We start from the raw sequence: 23,244 nt of genomic DNA on the forward strand, positions 1-23,244 counted from the left end.
GGGAGGGAGAGGGGAATACATTCTAGATTCCGGCATATAGCTGCGACTACATGAGGTTGGCCTCAAAGTCCACAGACCAGGACGACCCTCAAAATCCCTTCCCACTGCTTTACTGCCCACCTGCCCAGCCTCTCACTTCTCATACCTCCTGGAATGCTTGCTGCTACCCAGGCCTTGCAGCTCACATCTGCACGCATCCCAAAGACACCAGAGTGTTCCTCTTTCTTTTCAGACTAAGGTTCGCTTCCTCAGGCCTTATTTCTCTTCTCAGTATTTTCCCAGGATGACTGACAAAAAGAATAGCTGCTGTCTTGGGAAGAAACTCATACCCCGCCCCTCAAGCGAGTGTGGCCAGGTCCTTGAATTCCAACAGAAAAACAACTGTAAATTATTTAAAAATCTACTTGCTACATTAGTTCTTTTTGAAGGTTTCAGTCAAACAATTCTACATATAAAGCCTCAAAGATCCAGTCCAATTTTCTTTGAGATTTCCCAGGCCAGTCCCTTTCCTGGTCTCTCATCCATCATGAGGTCAAGATCAGGTTGGTGTGACCTTTTTCTCTCTCTTTCCAACCTGTCTCCTTCGAGAGGTCAAGAAGACACACATTCACGCAGACACGCACAGATTCACGTGTCCACAAGAACGAGCTGCAGGTTGTCTGCATCAAACAGTACAGTAAAAGAAACATTCCCTGAAAGAAACAAGTGTAAAGAATCTGGCAATAAACCTGTACCCCATGGTTTATATTACGAAACAGAACACTCAATTTCTCAGTTGAAAACACCTGCACTCCGTTTACTTCAGTTTTCCCTAAGGACAATAATGGGTGGGGACTTCCTTTATATTCTTGTCACTGAAGGGGCCACTTGAAACAATTACCCCAAATCAAAGGAATAGTCTATCCCAAAGGTGAATTCAGTGATTTTACTTAGAAAGAAAATTGCCTTGCTTTAAAATGGCCATTTTACAGCCTCTACATAACTACTTTGTTTTTTTTGTTTTTTTTTTAAGAGAGGATAATCTGAGGGTACACTTTTAATTGCATCTGGACACCCTTTTGCACAAGTGTGATAATTACTTATGCATCAAAGTTGACTTTTCATGTGCACTGTTGCTACAGGGCTTGCTTTCTATTACATCTAATCCAAGAAATGAATGATCAGGAGCAGGAACCATTGATAATGGCTTACTCTCTTTGGCTTCTCTGGTATCGTTAGCAGTTTGGAAGCTGCCTTGGAAGCTGCCTTCAGAGCTTTAATCCAGTTGAGGGACTGGTGTGAAGACCTCCAGGACCAAGATGGCTTTCCAGGCACTGAGGTGGAAGTGGGGTATTGCAGGGGCTCTGTTGACAGTATTAGTCACAGTGCAATCAACCAAGTGGCTGGAAATGCAGTATGTGAGGCAGCATCCCTCAGCTCTGCTCAAATTTTCATAGAGCTTCTGTGTTTTAGGAATAGAAACAAAAAGTAGAAAGAATGGAGGAGAGAAGAAAGGGATATTATGTATGTGGGTGATTAAGTTTGACAAAGGAAAGTGGAAATAACTTTAAATGAGTTTCAATTATTATGAGATTGATTACGGGAGAATTTATGATCACAGAGATATAAAGGCAGAACCAGAAAGAGTGAACATGTATCACTTGAAGAATGGTATTAAGAAACTAGCAACAGCTCCTGATAATAAATGTGATTTGGTACCACAGGAAGGTGTGGCATCCCACCCACTGTCCTATATCCTACCGCAGCGAAGCCAGTTTCCTCTGAAGTTTGATATGTATCCCCTCCTACCTTCTGTCCCTTACTCAACTTTACCTCTTATTTCTCTTAAAAAAAAAAAAATACCATCCACCGTAATCGGGATGGTCACCTTATTACATATAGCATATAATTGCCATTCTTCCCTAACCTCTGGCTTCCTTACAGGTAATGTCATCTACACTTGTCTACTAATTACATTACTTCAAGGCCCTACTAATTACTTCAAGGCCCAACTCACACTTCATTTTCCTGCACAAGGCTGGCCCTGAATGTCTGCTCTGAAGGTCATACTTCATGCATTTTAGCAATCAGTCGTATGCAGTAAACACTCCTTCCTTTGGAGGCTTATAACCCTTTTAATGTGTACCAGTCATTTTTCATCTATAGTTTTGTATTATTAGTTTCTGTTTTACGTCCCTTTTGTCATTCAGTAAATATTTACTGAATATTTGCTTTAATCCCGGCACTGTGCCTGGCACTGGTAACACAAAGAGTAAGGCATTGTCTGATCTCAACCAGTTCTTGTGTTAATGGAGAAAACAGATGCTGACTGTACTCTCTGATCTGGTATGTACCTTAAGTGAAGTATGGAGTGACTGCCTTAGGCTCTTAGAAGAAGACAAACCTAACTCAACAGAAAAGGCTTCATGGAGACTGAGCTGGAGCCTAAAGAATGGACTGAAATTTTCCAGGCAGAGAAAGAGGAAGGATATTTCAGGCAGAGGGATCAAGATGTGTAGAGGCAGAGTTCTCAGAGGGCATGATGTTGTTGGTGACTACTGAACTGAATAGTGGCGCTTAAGCATATGCTGTGTGCATGTGGCTTGGAGGGTGGGAAAGAAGATTAAAGTGATAGCTGGGGCCCAGCTTGTCAGGGTCCTTATCTGCTATGCGGAGCTAAGCAGTTTGTACATTTAGCTTTCCGAGTGCTGAAATGTATAAGAAAAGTACTGACATATTCAGATTTATTTCATGGGAAGAAAATTCTGGCACATATATGGATTATGGACACAGCAGAGAGAGACAGGTGGCAAGGAGGCCAGTTATGAGACTAAACTGTAGCTGTGAGATGCAGAAGAAAGGCTAGATTCTGGGAAATAGGAAAAAAAAAAAGAGAAGAACCTTCTGTGGATATGATAATAAATTCAGTTAAATTGTACATGCCAGGAGGCGATATACAATAGGCAAGTTGAAAAAAGGACTTTATCTTGGGAAAGCGATCTCTGCTTTGGATGGAGAACTGGGAGCCACTGGCTTAGAAGCCATGGCAGTAGAGGGCAGGTAAGGTGACTCTCAGGAGAGTATAGAGCCAAGAAGGCAAGGAGGCTGGGAGGACATCTGAACGATACAGGAAAGTGAGGGACAGTTGGGAAAACAAGATCTCAGAATAGGCAAGGAGGCATCGTGAATCTAGTACTTGAGATAAAAGGGATTCTCCCTACAGAGGGTCCTATATTTGAAGAAAGATGAGAATTGATGAGCTACATGGACTTAAGCAGCTTGAGAGTAGGGATTATTTCTTTACTTACCTTTTAATCCTTTATTGCTCATACAACATTGCCTTACACAAAAGAAGTAAAAATAATAATAATATTTGTCTGTTGACAATAATAATAAATGTCTGTTGATTTACAATAGTTTACTCTTTTTGCGTCACACTCATCTGTTTATCTTTCTTACACTTAAACTGTTTTCTTGCAATGTTTATGAAGTCTAATAGGTCTAGTTTCCTATTTTGAGTTTCTTGGTTCCCGGGGGATGGGCTACTAGACTCTTGTCTGGATGTGGTCCAGAGAGTTGTAACATCAGCACCACTCAGGAGCTGAGTGCAGGACTGTGCCTCCCCGCTAGATCTACTGAATCGGAATCTGCATTATAACAAGATTCTCATGTGATTGGAGTGTACATTACAGTTTGAGAAGCAATGACCTATAGATACCTTTTCGAATCCTTTCCTCTTCAGAACTCTGTATTTTCTTGCTCTTTGCTTCTTCATTAGGCCCTCACTGTGACTTCTACAAGACCAGTTTCCAGGAACTGTTGCTCCATGAGGAAGTTTGATATATTTAATTTTGTAACATTATAGGTGAGCTTGTACTCATTTAACTGACGTTCTTTATGTCATTGTGAAAAATTAAAAGATCTATAACATATTCATTTTATAAGCACACAAAGAAAACCAACACTGATATAAAAATATTTGGTTGCATAGGACCACTGAGGTTTGTGTTAGGTATAACTTAGAAATTCTCAGTTGTGCGTCCACGTCACTGCTGTTTTCTCTCTCACTGACATAATTTCGAGATCACCAGTTCCATCTTTTATGGTGTGAGGAGTAAATCAAACGCAGAGGAGAAGGGCAAACTTCCCCTGAAGAGCTGGAATTCCAAGTAGAAAAGGAAGCCGTGATTGGGAGGTTTTCTTATTCCTTTGAATTTATTGCTATGCTTCGCACTTTTAAAATATTTGCAACCGGAGAAGAACTTATGTGTAACTCTGTGTATGAATGAGTATAAAGATCTTCTGAAAATAGTTCGTTAGAAATAATAAATTAAGTGCCTTACTTTCATTTTCAGTATTTCCTCTGGTATTTTGATTTATGTTATCACTACACAAACAGTAATGGTTAGATTTGCTTATAAGAAAATTGAAAAAAAAATTCCCTTTTGTCAGAATTATTGCTTACATTTCTAGAGTCTCAACAGAAACCACGTTGTAGGCATATCTTGACAATGCCCAATATGGCTGGCCTTTCTATTTTACCGATATCATTTATTTTCAACAACGGAGCAAAATTTCCCTTTTCTTGGACTGAAATATGTCTTGAAAAGTAAAAGAAAATTATGCCTAGTGTGGAATTTCAAACCTGAGTGCAAAACATCTGAACACTGGGGTGTTCATCTTTCTAACAAGCTTAGCAGATGGATGGGAAGTGATGTTTGCTGTTTATTTCCTCAACATATCAATATGTGAGGATGTGGTGCAAAACATGGTTTTCCTGCAAATGAGCAAAACCATGCCAGAAGAGTACAAGCAACATAGTTAGTACTTGGGAAGAACTTTAGAAATTGGAGGGCCACTATTGACTTAAAATCTGTCCAATTCTTTTTACTCATCAAAATCCTAGAACTGTTGAGATCAGGGTTGAAAAGATGCAATTGTTTCTGCTATTCATCTAACCATTTCAAGAGCACTTAAAGGGTTCTTTCAGGCAAGAAACACAAGGACAACTGAAATCTATCTGTATTCATGGCTGTGATTTTTTTTTTTTTTTTTAAGAAAGAAACTGTAAATGGAAGCCACCAACAGAGGCAGTTCATATCAGGTGATTTTTCCAGGTTATTAGTGAGTATTATTGTGACCAATGACCTTTCTTTGGCTGTCAATCAGTTAAGTATTAGGCCACAATCATGGCTTAATAGCCAGGTGGCATTATTTAAGAATAGTTGTAGAATTAGTCGTGGCAACAATATAATGATTTTTGCAGGAGTGTCACACTGAAAATTGGGGAGCTATTGGGAAGGGAGAAATGGCTAAGTAGTAGAAAACCTGGAGAATTTATTAAAAATCTACTTATTTTTTGGGACAAGTAAAACTTAGCTGTTTTGTTAAATTCTTGGTGCTAGCCCAAAAGCTTTTTATCTTCTTTTGTTAATTATTGTTTCTCAATGGCTTTTATTCTTATGGTATTGATCATGGGTTGCCTACATTTCCTGAAAAATAATAAAAATTCCTCCAAGCTAAGTTGTCTTATCATCCCAGGGAGAATAATGAAGTAAATTAAATGCTGAAAGATTCACGTTCCTATAGCTTGAGGTTAGACATTTATAGTCATCATCTTGCTACTAGTGACCTATAAAATTTTAATCTATGCCTGGGGCTGGGAAAACCAGATGCCTTAGATGCTCATTGTATAGCTTATTCTTGGTTATAGGTTTCCATCATCTTGGTGCCTCTGGAGTAGGAAAGGGATATTCTAAGCAATTTACACTAGGAGAAATATTTTTATCTCAGTTCTTGAGTTGAGAGCAACACCTTTAAACTGAGAGGCAGCACTATAAAATTTTGCCCCAAGAACTTGGGTTGGGCTTAAGCTGATCCCCAGGGAAACCTGACCCTGGGGCTGGAGAAAGAGTCCAGGACTTTCAGATCCAATGTGATTCCTTCTTGGTAAAAAACAGACAGGAGATTCTTTGTTTCTCAACGAGTTCATAGGATTATGTTATTGCTATTGCAGTAGATGAAGCAGAGGTATCTGGTCTCTGTAAAGGATTAAATACCTTCCCAAATTATACTTTGTGGCTTCTACTCTCTCTGTTCTGTTGAGCTGGTCTTTGTGAAAGCACTGCATGTTACAGAGATGTTCTGTGAAGTGAATGTAAAGATGTGTCCTGTAATGGATAGCAGACTATAATGGGTAGAGGGCTGCATTACTTGTTGGGAAGTCTGGGTTCTAGACCCAGATCTCTCTGCTTGGTAGTTGTTCACTTGGTCAGGTCACTCAATTTCTCTGACATTCATGTTTGACATTTGTGACAATGGAGGTTTAACTAGCTGACCTACTTATGGACCTGTCCTGTGATGGCTTCTCCCACATACTTATTCCTTGGTAAGAAGTACAAAGAAGCTAACTCTAGAGATGAATGCCTCTTCTAGGCAAAACAAGAGGGAGAGACTTTTCAGTACATCTAAATGTTTGGTATAGAAAGTTATATAATAAAATCCAGAGCAAGGAGAGGATGACTGTGTCTTAAGTATGGTAGGGCTAAGGTTATTATTTCATACAAATTTGGGTCACAATCAAATAAATTGGAGAAAGAGGAGTCCATCAAGTAGATTAGACAGGTGGTCTTTGGAAAGAAAGAAAACCAGCCGATGGCAAGGTGTTTTTACCTAGCTTAGAAGAAAACCAACCATAGCTAAAGTGAAGCCGAGAATCATTTTTTTCCCAGACCAGAGATCAACTTCAGTCTTGGTAGAACTGGTTTTCAATGAAGCCAGGAGATAGAGGCAAAAGCCATGGACATTCAACAGATAGATATGTGAAGCTGTGAAATTTACAAGATGAAAAGACTGGGAATGTGTACAGCTATCCAAGCTGGAGAACTAGTAAGTCCAGTTAATCCTCTGGAATTCCTTTCCAGAAGTTACTAGAGGCACACCTTGTAGGGAAGAAAGAGGCGGTGATTGCATTTTGCAAGTTTTGCGCAGGACCTTCTAACTCGCTCACCTCTTAGTTCCCTGATGTGTCTCATTCAGTGCTGATCACATTTTGAAGTGCAAAATGCAAATGATAAAATCAGGCCATATGGTAACAGCAGAAAGTGGGCAAGAATTTCTTAGTATTTCTTGACCTTAAAAAATCAACCATTGAACTTTTTGCTGAAACACATTAACAAGAAGTTAATGCAACAGGGACCCTTATCTCTGATCCTTAGAGAAAAGTTGTGCAATGGCTTGGCATTTTCTGCTTGTGACCCAGAGCCACATCAAAGCAAATCAATCTTAGTTTTCAATATCATACCCTCGAAAGGGAAAGAATAAAGAATAACATGAGAACCAAGGCAGCGACGTGAGCACTGGAGACTGGGCAGAGGGTCTACTTAAGCTTTAATTATGTTCCTTTTGCTCTGTATTTTCCCATGTCTCTGATGTCAGAAGGGCCAGGTTCACTGTTGTCATCATCCTGGCCCACTGTCTTCATTTCTGATTTCGGCTGGGAAATACCACTTGATTGGATGACTCATTTGTACTTTTTTTTCTAGCTTTCTGGTCTGCTCACTTCTTTGTTCTGGATATGTTCTTAAGTTCACCAAGTCCCTGCTCTAGCCCCATTTACCCCTCAGTGATTGGCCCTGACCCACCTGTCAGGAATGAAGCCCTTGAACCCTATGTTGTCACATGATTGAAGAGATAGTATATGAAGAAGTCCCTTTCCAGCTGAATAGGTGAGTGTCCTCACAGATAAGATGGCCTCAACAGGAACTGTTATTCTTTCAGCAATCCAAAGTCCTCCTCAATCAAGGACAGCACAACTGGCAAACTATGCCAAGGCAACCATGACAATAACCAAAACAGAAAAATATCCCTTAAATTAAAACCTTAATAATCTCCCCTGTACACTGGGGTTCATGAAATTAAATCAGGTTGACACAGATCAAGAAATCAAAAACTCTGAGTTTCCTTCTTCTCTAAAAGGGAAATGCCTTAAAAATGCTTTTAAGCCTCTCAAATCATGACCGTCCCATGGAGAAGTCAAATTCAGAATGCAAGTCCTTCATTGGCATTTACCTGATTTATAGTGGATAAGGCTTTTGCTTTTGTGGTCAAAGGAGGAGAAAACCTGATGGCAAATGCCGTGAAATCCTAATGTAATTATGTCAAAAATGTTCTTCACCTATGGCTTGTGATACTCATATGAAACTTCTGTCAAGTATTTACTGTTACTGTTGGCACTGTGAATATGAATCCATTCATGTTAACCTTTAATCCCATTTTACAGCTAAATGGTACTATTAGATACTTGATTACTTCTCCAGAACAGGAGAACTTCTACCAGTCCCTGGACCCATGTTCAGGACAAGATTCAGGATTCCTGGCTCTTCTAAAAATGATCTCTGGGGTTGACCCACTGAGAAGACTTTGGATGCCAGTTTTCACATTTAATACACTACAAGTTCTCAGTAACTTTTGGAATTTAGTGAGGATCGAGAGAGAAAGTAGAAAGAAACCAGACAGGGCAGGAAGAGAGCCTGATGGAGAAAATCTGCTGACTTGATAATGGTCTTTCATTATAAATTTCATGTTTTAAAGCATTTGGTCTTTCAAACTAACTTCTCTATTTAAAGTGTTAATTAATTCCTTTATTCTTTTTGGCCATCAAAGACCTATGTAATTGATGTTCTGAACACCCTGAGATGTAAATCATATGTTTTCTTTCTCTAAAGCAGAGTAGTTAAATAAGTATTTGGTTAACTCACAAGTATACTCACAAGTATCCTTTTCATTAAAGTTAACTCATTATGCTAAAATGGACTGTTAGTGTTTTTGTAATGTTTTTAAAAAGCTTCCCAAACTTTAATACAGGCTTGCAGATCTTTCAGCATGTGAGGACCTCAGACTGATAAGCACAAGGCTAAGGTTGGTTGTTTTCATATCTTCTATATCTATTCATATATATGTTTTTATATATATGTGCTTATATATATAGGACAAAAGTCTTTCTTAAAAGAAATCATAAAACAAAGCCTCCATATGTAAAGTAGCTAAAAATATTGCTGAAACGGCTGAAGAGCACTCTAATTTTATCTGCTACTGTTACCTCTTTTAATTATTTTATGTTTATTTATTTTTGAGAGAGAGAGAGAGAGAGAGAGAGATGGGCATGAGCAAGGGAAGGGCAGGAAGAGAGGGCGACATAGAATCTGAAGCAGGCTCCAGGTTCTGAGCTGTCAGCACAGACCCTGATGTGGGGCTCGAACTCATGAACTGTGAGATCATGACCTGAGTCAAAGTTGGACATTTAACCAACTGAGCCATCCAAGCACCCCTGTTACAATGACCTCTTAACGCTCTGAATGTACCTGAACAAAACTCTTGGGGTCTAAGGAACATAATTTGAGCTCCATTGGACTAAGAGACAAAAAGAAGGGAATTTTAACAATTCCTTGATGTGGTATTCTTATCCCCTCTTCCATGTAGATGGTAGGTAACTGGGCCAGTAGTAAATGGGTCAAAAGATATAGAGAGTTTCCCTTTTGCTTATCCACTTGTGAATCATTCATATGTTACTCATGAACACAGAGAATTTGACTCCCTCTTCCCCAACCTACTTATAGAGGACTCTAGTCTGTGGTCATATTTGACAGTCCTGTTCCAGATCATTGCATGAAGGAAACCAAAATATACTCATTCTCAAAGTTCTGTATTTCATGGACTTGTAGAATTAAAAAAATATATGAGAGACTCATATGGGCTTCCCAATGTTTTGTTTTGTCAAGAAAGGATACTTCTAAGAGCAGCCACTAAAGGATACTCAAGAAGCTTCACACTTCATAAAGGAAGGAACATTTTAACAGCAAAATATTGGGAAAACCTCACTCTCAGAATTACTCGAGTCAATGTTCACAATTCATTGAATGGAGGAAAGAACACTTTTCTTTTTGGAATAAGACTCGGCAGTGAACCCCAGCTCTGTCGATTATTCCTTATATGACACTGGCTGAGATAATTAATATTTCTGAGCTTCATAAATAAAATGTCAATGAAAACAAGTAGCCCCCATGGTCTTCAGAATGCAACCAATGAGTAGGTTTACATTCCTATGCTGTATAGTAGGTGCTCAAAAATATCCATTCCCTCCCTCGTGCACCCTTTCTCCCTTTCTCCTTTTACTCACCTCAGAGGATGGTTCTGATGGTCGAGTAAGAAATTAACAAGAGAATGTTTGGTGAATCTGAAGCACTACTTAAATGTAAGTTTCATGAGCCAGAAGGTGCTTTGCTTTAAGCACATGCATTTTCCTTTTCTAAAGATATGTAATAAGTGGTGGAGGAACCCTCAGGAAATAAACCAAGTGCCTTGTCTGATTCCTCAAAGACTCACGTTGCCTTCTGGATGAAACTGTATATAAAATGTAGATGTTGTTTTAATAAATACTGCCCACATAGTGAACATAGTGTTTCTTTTGCATGTTTTTTAAACAAAGAACATTAACCAGTCAGCTCACAGATTTTCCTGCACGGTAAACTCTATAAGGTGTAGTTATAAAGTCCACTGGAGTTATAAAGCGTTTGGAGTTATATTGCATTAAGCACTATTGCATTCAATCTCACTGAGCTATTAAGGTGTTTTATAATGGGATGTAAATATTTATGACCTGTTTGAGAATAACCAAAGAAAAGTGCTTTTCATTATTTCACTTCGTATCTGATTAGCCAGACATATCTTTCAGTGTTTCAACACTTTCATGGCTTGGGAAAGTGATGTCAACTTTTGGGCAGTATGTGGTTGGGAAGGAATTTGGTTACTTTTGTTACTGTGTCAAATTGCCTCGAAGCTGCTTCACCTGACAGCCTGCCTGGTGAGCTAAAGCCAGAAGAATTCTTCTGTAGATGCATCATGAATAATAATCGGCCACAGCTAAGAAAACACTCTAACTTTTGCAGGGAAACCTGGGAGCACCACTTTCTAAACTTGGTTTATCTATCTCTCAGAGTTTTAAGTTGAGAAAAACATTTCTGCTTTAATTCTCTTCCCTTGAAGAAAACTTGGAAAATGGTTGCACGTGTTTCTTGGAGAATGAAATTCTATTTTCAGAAATCAATCTTGGTTCTGAAGTTTTCATACACGCCCCTGTTGTATTAATCGGAAGTAGTTAATTTAAGTGAATTTATGCTATTGCTCATCATTAAAGGATGTAGGAAAGTCTGGAAGATGCACTTTTTATTAAATAAGAAGAGCTGATACTGTTTTCATGATCACATACTGTACTTGAAAACATCTAGTTATAGAAGAGAGGGAAGGTTAAATATTCAAAAATGACAATTTAAAACCACTTTGTTCTCGAATCTGTCACTGCACTTTTTGTCAGGTAGGTTTAAATCCTGGTAATTGGTTTATACCAAAGGACGGAGGACAGTCATTTCAAAGCTTTCCTGTTCACAGACTGTTAAATTGCCAGAAATAACAATCACAACAAAGTGACACATAATTTAGAAAGAATGCAGTGCATGCTTCTAATCAGAACACGAACAACAAGAAAACCCACTAAGAACAAGTATGGAAATGCCAGTAGAGTGTTGAATCTAGTAATGATCACAAGTAAAAACCAACTGTTTGACAAGGACAGCTGTGAATGATCTATGTGCCCCACATCCTCTCCCTCCTCCAATAAAAAAGGTATTCTCACTGGAAATATGGTTACAAATATAAATCACTGATTTTTTTTTTTTTTTGCAAGACCGTGACGGCTCTGTAAGAAATATCAAATTGGTCCATTTTAAATCTGTAAAAGGATTCTTTCAGATCTGAAGACTCCAGGGCAACTGTGAAGCTGTCTTTATTCAAATCCTTTGAAATTTAAAGCGGTGATCTTAGACCACCAAGAACTGTAAGACATGCCAACTGATGTTTATAACAACTTAGCCTTCCTGTTCTTCATATCTGATTTTATTAAATGTCTGTCAAAGAGTATATTTAACTTTCATGTTTCCAACAGGAATTCATTGTCTTTAACTTTTGTTCTATGTTTTAACAGGCAGATTATGAAAAGAATTATTTGCGTGTTGAATTTGTACCTCGGGCAATGAAAAGAGGTCTGAAGTTATTGTTGTGGTGTGATTTCCCTTTCTAATAATAAATTCTATTGGAAAAGGTGGAGATGCCATAAAAATGAGGTCAAAAAGGAATTTTCAACATGATTTTGATGGACAGATCAAAGCATTTACTATTATTTATAAAAGAGGATCTATTTAAAATGGACTCCTTCTCAGTGTAAGGCAGTTAAGAACTTGAAAGGAAAACAGGGCTACTTTTATGTAATTGAGATGCTAGAGACTATATGAAGAAATCCCTTCCTTTGCAACTCAGCAGACAAGACCTGGCACACCCCAAAGAAAATTTTAATGGAAATTAGGAGGCAGTAAGGCTGATTAAAAACAGATAACACTTGATTTGCTTAGAAATAGCAAACTACAAAACTTATGTCAATAAGGTTCCATTGCAAAAATTTATTGTTTTTAATTTACTTGTCAATACAGTTTTTAGAGTTAAATAAATTTGAACTCAGTTCATTAATTCAATAAAACAAAAGTTACTGTTTTCCAAGCCATGTATGTATCAAACTTTTTGAAACTGGGTGGGTCCCTTCTGCCAATTTGGAAATAGGCCAGTTTCAACATGTGACTTCTGACACTCTCATTAAATATTTTTAATGCAAAGTTTCTGCAACATCTTGTCCTGGTAAAAAGCAATTTCGCCAACAAACAAACAAACAAGAAGCCAATGAGGAACTTCCATAACTACTTCTATTACTTTTCATGCCCCACCATTTTCTATTTCTGAAGTGTTCTCACTTTGGACCATTCTATAATGTAAACACTTTGTTTTCTATTCATTTTTTCAAAATAGCTGTAATGGGGTACAGTTTGCATACTATAAAATTCTCCCGTGCAATTCAATATCTTTTTAGACAATTTACAAGTTTGTGCAATCCAATTTTAGAACTCTATTTATGTTTACCTTGTTTTAACATTTCTGGTTTTTTAGTACATTCATACCTGCTTGTCTCTGAAATAAGAAAGGTTTTCGATAACTGGATAAAAGAAGAAGGGAAGGATGTTATAGGCAAGAGGTTTAGGATTCATTCATTTATTTGGTCATTCCTCCCGTCATTCATTTAAGTACGGATGTGTCATAGGAGTGTGTAAACGGCTCAGTGGTAATGCATAGAGCCTAAAAGCAAATAGATCATTGAGGGCTTCCTGGAGGAAGGGCATTTTGAAGGCTAGTAGGCAGAGCCAGGCAAAGAAGAAAAACAGTGCTAGAATATGAGGTGAAGCTGGTGAAAAAAATGGACTAGATCCTAGTGGAGCTGTGAGGAGAGGCTCACACTAAGTCTTTGTTTGTAAACAAGGAAATTCAGATTACTTATTAAATTTGCCTGGTTATAAGAATTTAAGAAACATTGTACATTGTGACATTTAGCTTTCTGAAGGGTCACTGGATGGAAATGTCTGAATATAATTGGGATGTTATGTAAGAAGCTAGCATTCTCATTTTATCTTTCAAGATCAACATATGATTATTATATTATTTTTTAATAACATTTATTTATTTTTGAGAGAGACAGAGACAGTGCAAGCCAGGGAAGAAGGGCAGAGATAGAGGGAGACACAGAATCTGAAGCGGGCTCCAGGCTCTGTCAGCACAGAGCCCAATGGAGGGCTCAAACTCATGAGTCGGGAGATCATGCCCTGAGCTGAAGTTGGATGCTTAACTAACTGAGCCACCCAGGTGCCCCTGATTATTATATTATTAATTCAATTTCCACATAATTTACATTTAGTTCAAAGTCTGTGGGAAAGAGGGTAGAGAAAGAGAGAACACTGATGGCAATTGCTAATAAGTTTAATATGGAAAGAATATCTAGCAAATGTTTTTCAATTTCAGCATTTAAGTCGGGCCTGGTCATTATTATAGGATTTACTCCCGAAGTCAAGGTTTTTGGGAAGCTGAGGGAGGAGACCCAGTATGGACTCCAGGGGCACTAGACTAAAACCCTGCCTACTGTGGGGCTTTGTATCTTTCAAAGTAGTAGATCTAACACCTGCCTAGACACTTTGTGTGCTTCTCTGTGTCTCTCATAACCAAAAAGCCAATGGGAAAAGCCTCAGTGTGTGTGGTTTCAGCTGGCGGTGGATAATTGGGATGTCTGCTTTATGCTCGGACCCCTTGGGAATAGAGCTGGCTCAATCCACTGGAATGGATTTTGTTCTGCTAGTGTAATGTGATGGTCAATTACTGCCCTTCTTGTTCAGCAGACTATTGTCTGGAGATAATGGCAACCTACCTGGGGTCTTTGACTTGTCCATCCTCTGCCAGAAGGTGAATGCTGTCCTGGCCAGGTGAGTCTCTTTTAGACTCTTTTAGCAGGAAATATATTTTACTCCATATAGATGGCTACCTTCCTGGTCAAATAAAATCAGTATTTCCAGTTAAGATCCAAAAATGGTTTCATGAACATTTTATTTCAGAGAAAGCAAACTCTGAAAGTGCTTGCTCTTTTCATCACCTGAGTCTACACACCAAGAAATGCTTTGGATGAAGGTGGAAAGGCCAATCCCTCTTATCTAGTCTGACACTAATAAAGCCATTAACAAGGTCCAACTGGAGTAACAATGGATAAGGAAAGAAGAGCTGAATTCCTTCAGATCAGTCCTATTAAGTTGGACAGATGTCAACTTTAATCAATCTGGAGAACTTAAGGACTTTGGCAAATGTCCTTTTTTATACCTTACCGCTGTTTTCAGTTGATCCATCACACTGTTTGCATAGATATAATTATTCTTCATAAATATTATGTAATAAGGGAAGTTTTTATTTTTCCATTAGTTTTATTTGTACCATATAATAGAAAAAGCTTCCTAGTGCATTATTTTTTTTTAAATTTAAGAATGAATGTGCACACAAAGATATTTTTTTAAGTCCACAACAATTTAGATTTAAGATACCCAAGTAGAGTTGGGTACTATATTTATTTACGGTTTGAAGAGAGTGATTTAATGCATACATCTGATAATGGGTAGACCTGTTATGCCCTTTGTCAGCAAAGTAAGACACTTAACTATCACTTAATGGATTTATTGACTGTTGACTCTCTCTAGCAACTTCTTTCTTTAGTGTGTGATACCTGGGAAGCTAATGTTTCACAATTTGACATTTGTTTCTTTGTCTTGAACCTCAAGTGATAGTAATCTTTTAAAAAGTCACATATGAGCATGTACAAATTTACTATATCCCTTCCATATAGTATCTTCTTATGGTTTCAGGACAGAGTATGTGGATGTGAACATTAACAAGGATTGAAGTGGTGAAACCGAACTGAAAGGAAGAGATGGGAGACTGTGGGTTTTGAAAACTGACTTCATAATCCTGCCTGGGCTCTGAGCAACTTTTTGGAGTCATTAATTCCACCAGTGAATATTCGATAAATACCTATTCTATATTCAGTAATGTGCTCAAAACTACCTGCCATTTTCCTTTCAGTTGGACCAAATAGATTGTTGACTAAGTGAGTAAGTAAGATTCTTGAGATTGTGGATTAAAGGGATAAAGATAATCCTTTTGGAAACTATTGCCTTTAGATCCCTGAAGTGGGCCTCATAGCATCAGGCCTCTATATTGTCTCTGTAGAAATAAGAAAATACACCCTTTTATGCTCACCTCTAGTTAAAACTAACAATGTTTATGTGCTACAAATCTGTATTAAAACTGAGGTTGGATAAATATAGGCTCTACTTCAGACGCTAGAGCACAAGAGACTCCTAAACTTTTTCCTCATCTGAATGACGAGGATTCTTGTCATATCTTCCTCGTGTGGCAGTTGTGAAGATTTTACATGAAACAAAGATGTATTTAAAGGTTTTGTATGGAGTGCCTGGGACAAAGTACCCAGAAAGAAAGTATCCAGTAAATGTTGGATGTTATTGTTGCCTTGTTGGTAGGAAGAGAAACACAAAAAGAGGAAAAAAAATATTAGGGAGTGAGCATCTGGTCTAGCTGAAAGGTGAGGAGGTCCTAGTTAAGGCAAAGGCTGTGGAAATGAGAATAATGTTCCTTTTCTTACAGGAAAGATTACTTATTATACAAGCAATTGCAACAATAATACAAGAAAGCAAAGCAAAGCAAAAATGACCTCAGTACAATTGTTAACTTCAGCTTCTAGCAGTCTTTTACAATTTGTTCCTGTTACCCTCTCCTGTTTACTTGCAGAGATAAACACTTAACTGTAATAGCCATCTGATTTTGCTTTCTTTGATTTTCCCCTTATGTAATTAAATTATATACTTTGATATTATACACTAACTCCTTTCTAGATCTTTTCATTGTAACGAATCTCGGGGCAATGAAAATCTTTGTGCTTGCGTTTCTGTGTTTTCAGGCTGTTTCCTTAGAAGAAATGTCTGGGATAGAAGTACAGCTCAGAGGATATGAGCATTTTATGTTTTTAAGGGTTTGGCCAAATGCCTTTCTGGAAGGGTTTCCCAGCTTGTGCTGCTGTTAGTGGAGAAGGCATGAAAGCACAGTCCTTCTGACAACTTGGCTGACAATGTTAAGACAGGATCATTATTTTTCATTTGTTCTCTGTAAAAGATGCAAGGTATCTTTTAATCTGCATTTGTTGGGTAGCTAGTAAGATTGAACATTTTCTCATTTTTACTTCCTAACTTTATTCGCTCCAATATAAAAGCATTTCCCCATTTTGATGTTGCAGTACTTGAAGGGGAAAGAAAGGAACCTACTATGCTTTTACTTTAACTTTGGCATTTTGAATGCATGATCTCCTTAATCTACACACTACGTCAGCAAGATTGGTGCACTCTATAGATGAGAAGACTGCACTCTATAGATGAGAAAACTGAGTCTTGATGAAGTTAAATTTTATGCCCAAAGTTAAAATTGCTGATAAGTGGCAGTCGTTAGATATTTTTTCTCATCATTTTATATGAGATTTCATGTAATATAAATATTAACTCTTTGGGGAAAATATTTTCAACAAATATGGATGACAATCTGTTGTTTTCTTTTTTCTGAAATTATGCTATTTTTGCTCTGCAGAAGCTTAAAATTTTTTCATGAAGTGATCGATTGGAGAGATACTGGGATGGTAGATTGGGCCTCAGCTTCTGTTTTATTTTGGTACCAAGATCAGTTCAGTGAGGATTAGAAGCAGCCAAGAGACAGAACTGTATGTGGATCATTCGCTAATGATTCTATAATAGAAAGTGTCTCCCAGCCTCTCCCATGATTTCTCACAGGATGGGAGAATATCTCGCGAGCCTGTTAGAGGCCATCTGTGGATGGGCTGTGCTCCTAAGCTACTTGCTGGGTGGTCTCTGAGAGATTGCTGTGTGGTCACTATATTGTTGCCTTTTCCCCTTCTGCCAAGAATATAAAGAGCCCCATGACAGGCCACATATAAGACTGTTGGCCTTCTCAGTAAGACCAACAAGGATATATGGCTGGTATCCAGTACAGAAGAGGTCATTGGCTGTTGAGTTTGGTATCATTTCTGCTCAGAGGAAGGGCAGAATCTCACTGAAATGGGTGGAGATGCTAAGAGAATGGAGCTATATTGTTCAGAGCATCATTTGGAAGTTTTTCAATGACCTGGCCTAAAAATGAATAGTTTGGTTTAGGGCGGGAACAGCAGTGCCTGAGGATGTTTTGGAACAAAGGAATTTCAAAGGTCTCCTTCTCAGGCAGAAGGCTATAGGTTACAGGGCCATTTGGAACAATCCAACATTATCATTCAACCTGGTCTGTCTCATCATGCAACTGATTCCAATCCACCTGTCAGTCAGGAGGCATGATGTCATCTCCAGGGCCTGGTACTAACAGGCTGGGAAGGGCCAGCAGCCTCCCCATCTAGGAGGCTCTGGCCACAAAATAACCAGGAAAAAGACGCCTTTTCAGTAGGGGAAAAGTCAACTCCATAAAGGCAAGCCTACGTTCAACATTGCCCGGGCTGTTAAGATCTGCGCAGCTCAGCTTTCTGGACACTGTGGCAAAGTAAAAAAGTGAACACTGAAAAAGTTCTTGGCTTTGGTTCACATCACAATTCAAGATTTCTTTCTGACCAGTGAGAAATGTCAGCAGCTTCTTTATCTCTCCTGAAAGAGTGGTGACTATTCTCTGATTACAGCATGGAATCCCCAACTTCCCAACCACTCCTTTCTCAGGTACTTCGAGAACCACGGGGTTTTGAACAAATATGAGTAGAAATGCATTTTAGAAATGTCCTCTTGGCTGGTATATGTTTACCTACTATAACTCTGATTATCAGGGGTGGGCTCTGATCACAGAGGTGAAAAAATAAAAATTAAAAAATATTTACACGTTGTTGTTGTAAAGTTGTGTATATATATATGTTGTAAACTTGTATATATATACATTGTTGTTGAAAACTTGAGCTTATAAAAGAGGGTACTAACCAATAGGAAGCTGAGTTTCTGGAATGAATTCAGCAGCGATAGCCAGGATACCCAGAAATTTGACACAGCTACTGAGATGAGCTGGCCTGTGAATCCTTGTGCTTAATTGGTGGGTAGCAGTTTTGACACTCTCTGGGCTCCCTAAAACGATCAGAGCCACCCCCCAACAACACTGCTTAGTCATGTACAAATTATAACTTTGTCTTCACATTCTGCCTCACAAAATGAATGGTCTCCATCATTTGCCCATAATATATACTTATTATTTCAATTAGCCAATGTGTTCTCAACTGCTTTTTTTTTTTCAATATGAACATCAAAGTTAGTATTTTCTCTCTGAGATTCTTAGTTTCTCCATAGTATAAGCCTCATTTGCTTAAAACAAAGTGTTTTAATCAAAGTGCACATGACTTTCACTCTGGGGCTTTCTCACTACTCTTGGTGATAATGATGGGGACGGCTGGCCAGCTGTCCCATTTCTGAAAGCCAGAACCCACCATATTCTGGGTGGCAAACATCTCAAGGCCTGTACATCATACCATGGGCTGATCATAACCTTGGGGCTAGTTAATCCCAAACACTGTCCACTGCAAACCCCTCTCCTGTTACTAAGATGTCCCTTTCATCTCCCAACTTCCTGCTTCCTGCATTCCTGTTATTTATAGTATCCCAGGAACAAACCACTCCCAAATTTCTCAAGAGGATTTACAGTTGCTACTTGCAATTCCTCACCCAGATCACTCCTCCAGCCCATGCAGCCTGTGTTCTGCTATAACCCATCTGTCCTCCCAAAGGTGAACAGTGACATCTTTGTTCAGTATGAAGGCCTGTTTCTCAGTCCTTGGTTTTTTGACCAAGTTTTCCCTGTTGGTCCCTTTATTTTGACTCCCTCCTTCTTGGACAGTTTAGTTTTTCTCCTTCCTTCTCTAACTGCTACTTCTTGGTTCTCTTTCCTCTTGTGGCACTAAAACATGTATGATTCCCCAGGCACTTACTTCTCTCCGACAGGCTCCTTCAGTAACCTGAGGCAGAACGGTGTCCATGATTATTACTTCTCTTGGTCAGTGCCCACATCCATCTCCACTTCATCTTCACCCTCAAATCCTTCAAGCTTCAGATCCACACACTCCACCTTTGGCTTGTTCTTTACCTGCACAATCTGCTTGACATTTCCAATCCTATGTGCCTGTCACGGAAATCGCATTTTGCCCTGACTGTGCCCTTCCTGACACCCCCACTTCTGTAGATCCTGCACCAGTTCCCAGACACTTCAGAATGGACTTTCCAAGTCCTGTGTGGGCAAAGTCTCTTAAGTCCATTTCTATTGCTACTCTTACTACCAAATGTCACCTTCTTTTTTATTTCTTCCCTGAGTGTATCAACCTTACCCCCCATCCCAACACTTCTGAAGTATACAGCACACCATAACAGTGGCTTGCAAAGGCCTTGATTCTCAGTTACCAGTAATGAATGAAGCATGGGGGGTGGTATTCTCCAACAGGAGCCATACCAGAATCTTTAAGATAAGTGTATGCGGTTCGAGAAAGCCCTACCTGTAATTGATTTGTATTTGCCCCAAAGGAGAGGCATACATCTCTTCCTCTCTGCCTTTGCCACCTCGCATGTCATTTTAAAGAAGATTTTATGTTCACTTTTTGTTCTTTTTTATATGCTGCTGGCAGATTAATTTTCTTGATACTCAGTAAAGACTAAGGTACAGCTCTTTCCCTGTTCAAAGGCTCTCGATGGTTCTCTGTTGCCTACTAAAAATTCCAAACTTCTTAACCTTACATCCTTGACAAAACTTACCATTATGACTGCTTAGTTCTCTTCTAGGCTTGTCCTATATGACAGCCAAACTGAGGAATTTCTCTGAACACTGCCAGCCTGTTTCACTTCTGTTTGGATCAAACCGCCCCTCTATTCGACATGCCTATTTCCTTTACCTTCACCTGGTGAAGTCCCACCTGGATCCAATATCACTTTTATAGGATGTTTTTTTACTTCCTGGGTTTGAAGGCCCAGAGGGGGCCTTGCAATCTCCCACAGGACATTGTTTGCAGCTTTTTTCAGCACCTGTGTTATACTTATTTGTAGAGACACCTTTCTCCTATAGCAGAGTATTAATTTCTTGAAAATAAAGATCCCATTCAAAATTTTAAGAATCCAGGACTGTAGCAAATTATATCTTGGCTGCATATAATATAGTTTCTGAGTATTGTTCCATTATTTATAATGTATTTCTCTTCTACTCCAATGAAATATTTCCAAGTGGCTACTATATTAGACATAAACATCTCAGAACACTAAAATAAAAATTAAAAACCAAGATTAGAAACCATGTAGATCTGGGGTCAGCAAGCTACAGCCCATGATTCAGTTCAGCCCACAACATGTTTTGTTTTTTCTTTAAGTTTATTTATTTATTTTGAGAGAGATAGAGAGCACAGGTGTGCAGGGGAGGGGCATAGAGAGACAGGGAGACAGAGAATCCTAAGCAGGGTCTGTGCTGTCAGCACAGAGCCTGATGCAGGGGTTGAACTCATGGTGATACCATGACCTAAGCAGAAACCAAGAGTCAGCTGCTTAACTGATTGAGCCACTCAGGCACCTCCCACAACTTGATTTCATAAACAAAGTTTTATTACAGCAAAGCCACGTTCATTTGTTTATGTATTGTCCATGGTGGCTTCCATACCATAGCAGGGGTGAGTAGCTGTTAACAGAGACTGTCTGACCTGCAAAGCCTTATGTATTTACTCTTTGGCCCTTTATAGAAAGTTTGCCAACTCCTGATTTACACCAGTGGTTCCTAGTTGAGGTGAGCTTAGAGAGAGTACAGAGGAATGGAAAGGAATTTTTAAACTCAGAATAATCTAGGGTAAGAATCCAGTGACAATCCTCACTTTTATAAACCAGTTGTTGAGGAGAATCTGTTTTTCTATCAAGGTGATATCCCTGCTCAATACATAGGCCTTGGGGTGGGGGTGGGGGACTTTTTAGTTATCTCTGGGTTTGTGTCTTATTATTGTGCTGAATCGATGTTACTGATGAGGTTGTGATGTATCGTTCTAGTGTGCAAGGGAGGGAACAATAGATTTCCTCTTTTTAAAATAGTTTATTGTCAAGTTGATTTCCATATAACACCCAGTGCTCATCCCCACAAGTGCCCTCCTCCATGCCCATCAACCCCCTTCCCCTCCCCCCCACACCCATCAGTCCTCAGTTTGTTCTCAACATTCAAGAGTCTCTCATGGTTTGCCTCCCTCCCTCTCCCCTCCTATCTCCCCCCTTCTTCTCCCCCACAGTCCTCCGTTAAGTTCCTCCTAATCCTCCTATATCTGAAAACATATGGTAGCTGTCTTTTTCTGCCTGACTTATTTCGCTCAGCAAAACACCCTCAAGGTCCATCCATGTTGCTACATGTGGCCAGATTTCACTGTTTCTCATTGCCATGTAGTATTCCATGGTATAGATAAACCACATCTTCTTGATCCATTCATCCGTTGATGAATACTTAGGCTCTTTCCATGTTTTGTCTATTGTTGAGAGTGCTGCTATGAACATTGGGGTACATGTGGCCCTATGCATCAGCACTCCTGTATCCCTTGGGTAAATTCCTAGCAGTGCTATTGCTGGGTCATAGAGGAGTTCTACTGTTGATTTTTTGAGGAACCTCCACACTGTTTTCCAGAGGGGCTGTACCAGTTTACATTCCCACCAACAGTGTAGGAGAGTGCCCGTTTCTCCACATCCTCGCCAGCATCTAGAGTCCTCTGATTTGCTCATTTTAGCCACTCTGGCTGGCGTGAGGTGGTATCTCTGTATGGTTTTGATTTGTATTTCCCTGATGAGGAGGGACGCTGAGCATCATTTCATGTGTCTGTTGGCCATCTGGATGTCCTCTTTGGAGAAGTGTCTATTCATGTCTTCTGCCCATTTCTTCACTGGATTATTTGCTTTTCGGGTGTGGAGTTTGGTGAGTTCCTTATAGATATTGGATACTAACCCTTTATCTGATATGTCATTTGCAACTATCTTTTCCCACTCTGCCCCTTGCCTATTAGTTTTATGGATTATTTCCTTTGCCGTGCAGAAGCTTTTAATCTTGAAAAGATCCCAATAGTTCATTTTTGCTCTTGATTCCCTTGCCTTTGGAGATGTGTCGAGTAAGAAATTGCTGCGGTTGAGGTCAAGGAGGTTGTTTCCTGCTTTCTCCTCTAGGGTTTTGATGGTTTCCTATCTCACATTCAGGTCCTTTATCCATTTTGAGTTTATTTTTGTGTATGGTGTGAGAACATGACCTAGTTTCATTCTTCTTCATGTTGCTGTCCAGTTCTCCCAGCAGCATCTGTTAAAGAGGCTGTCTTTTTTTTCCATTGGATACTCTTTCTTGCTTTGCAAAGATTAGTTGGCTGTATACTTTTGGGTCCAATACTGAGTTCTCAATTCTATTCCATTGGTCTATGTGTCTGTTTTTGTGCCAATACCATACTGTCTTGACGATTAGAGCTTTGTAGTGGAGGCTAAAGTCTGGGGTGGTTATGCCTCCCATTTCGGTTTTCTTCTTCAATATGACTTTGGCTATTCTGGGTCTTTTGTGGTTCCATACAAATTTTAGTGTAGTTTGTTCTAGTTTTGAGAAGTATGCTGGTGCAGTTTTGATTGGGATTGCATTGAATGTGTAGGTTGCTTTGGGTAGTAATGACATTTCAACTATATTTATTCTTCCAATCCATGAACATGGAATGTTTTTCCATTTCTTTGTGTC

Source organism: Hyaena hyaena, unplaced genomic scaffold (assembly GCF_003009895.1).
Source record: "Hyaena hyaena isolate Hyena2069 unplaced genomic scaffold, ASM300989v1 scaffold_246, whole genome shotgun sequence".
NCBI lineage: Eukaryota > Metazoa > Chordata > Mammalia > Carnivora > Hyaenidae > Hyaena > Hyaena hyaena.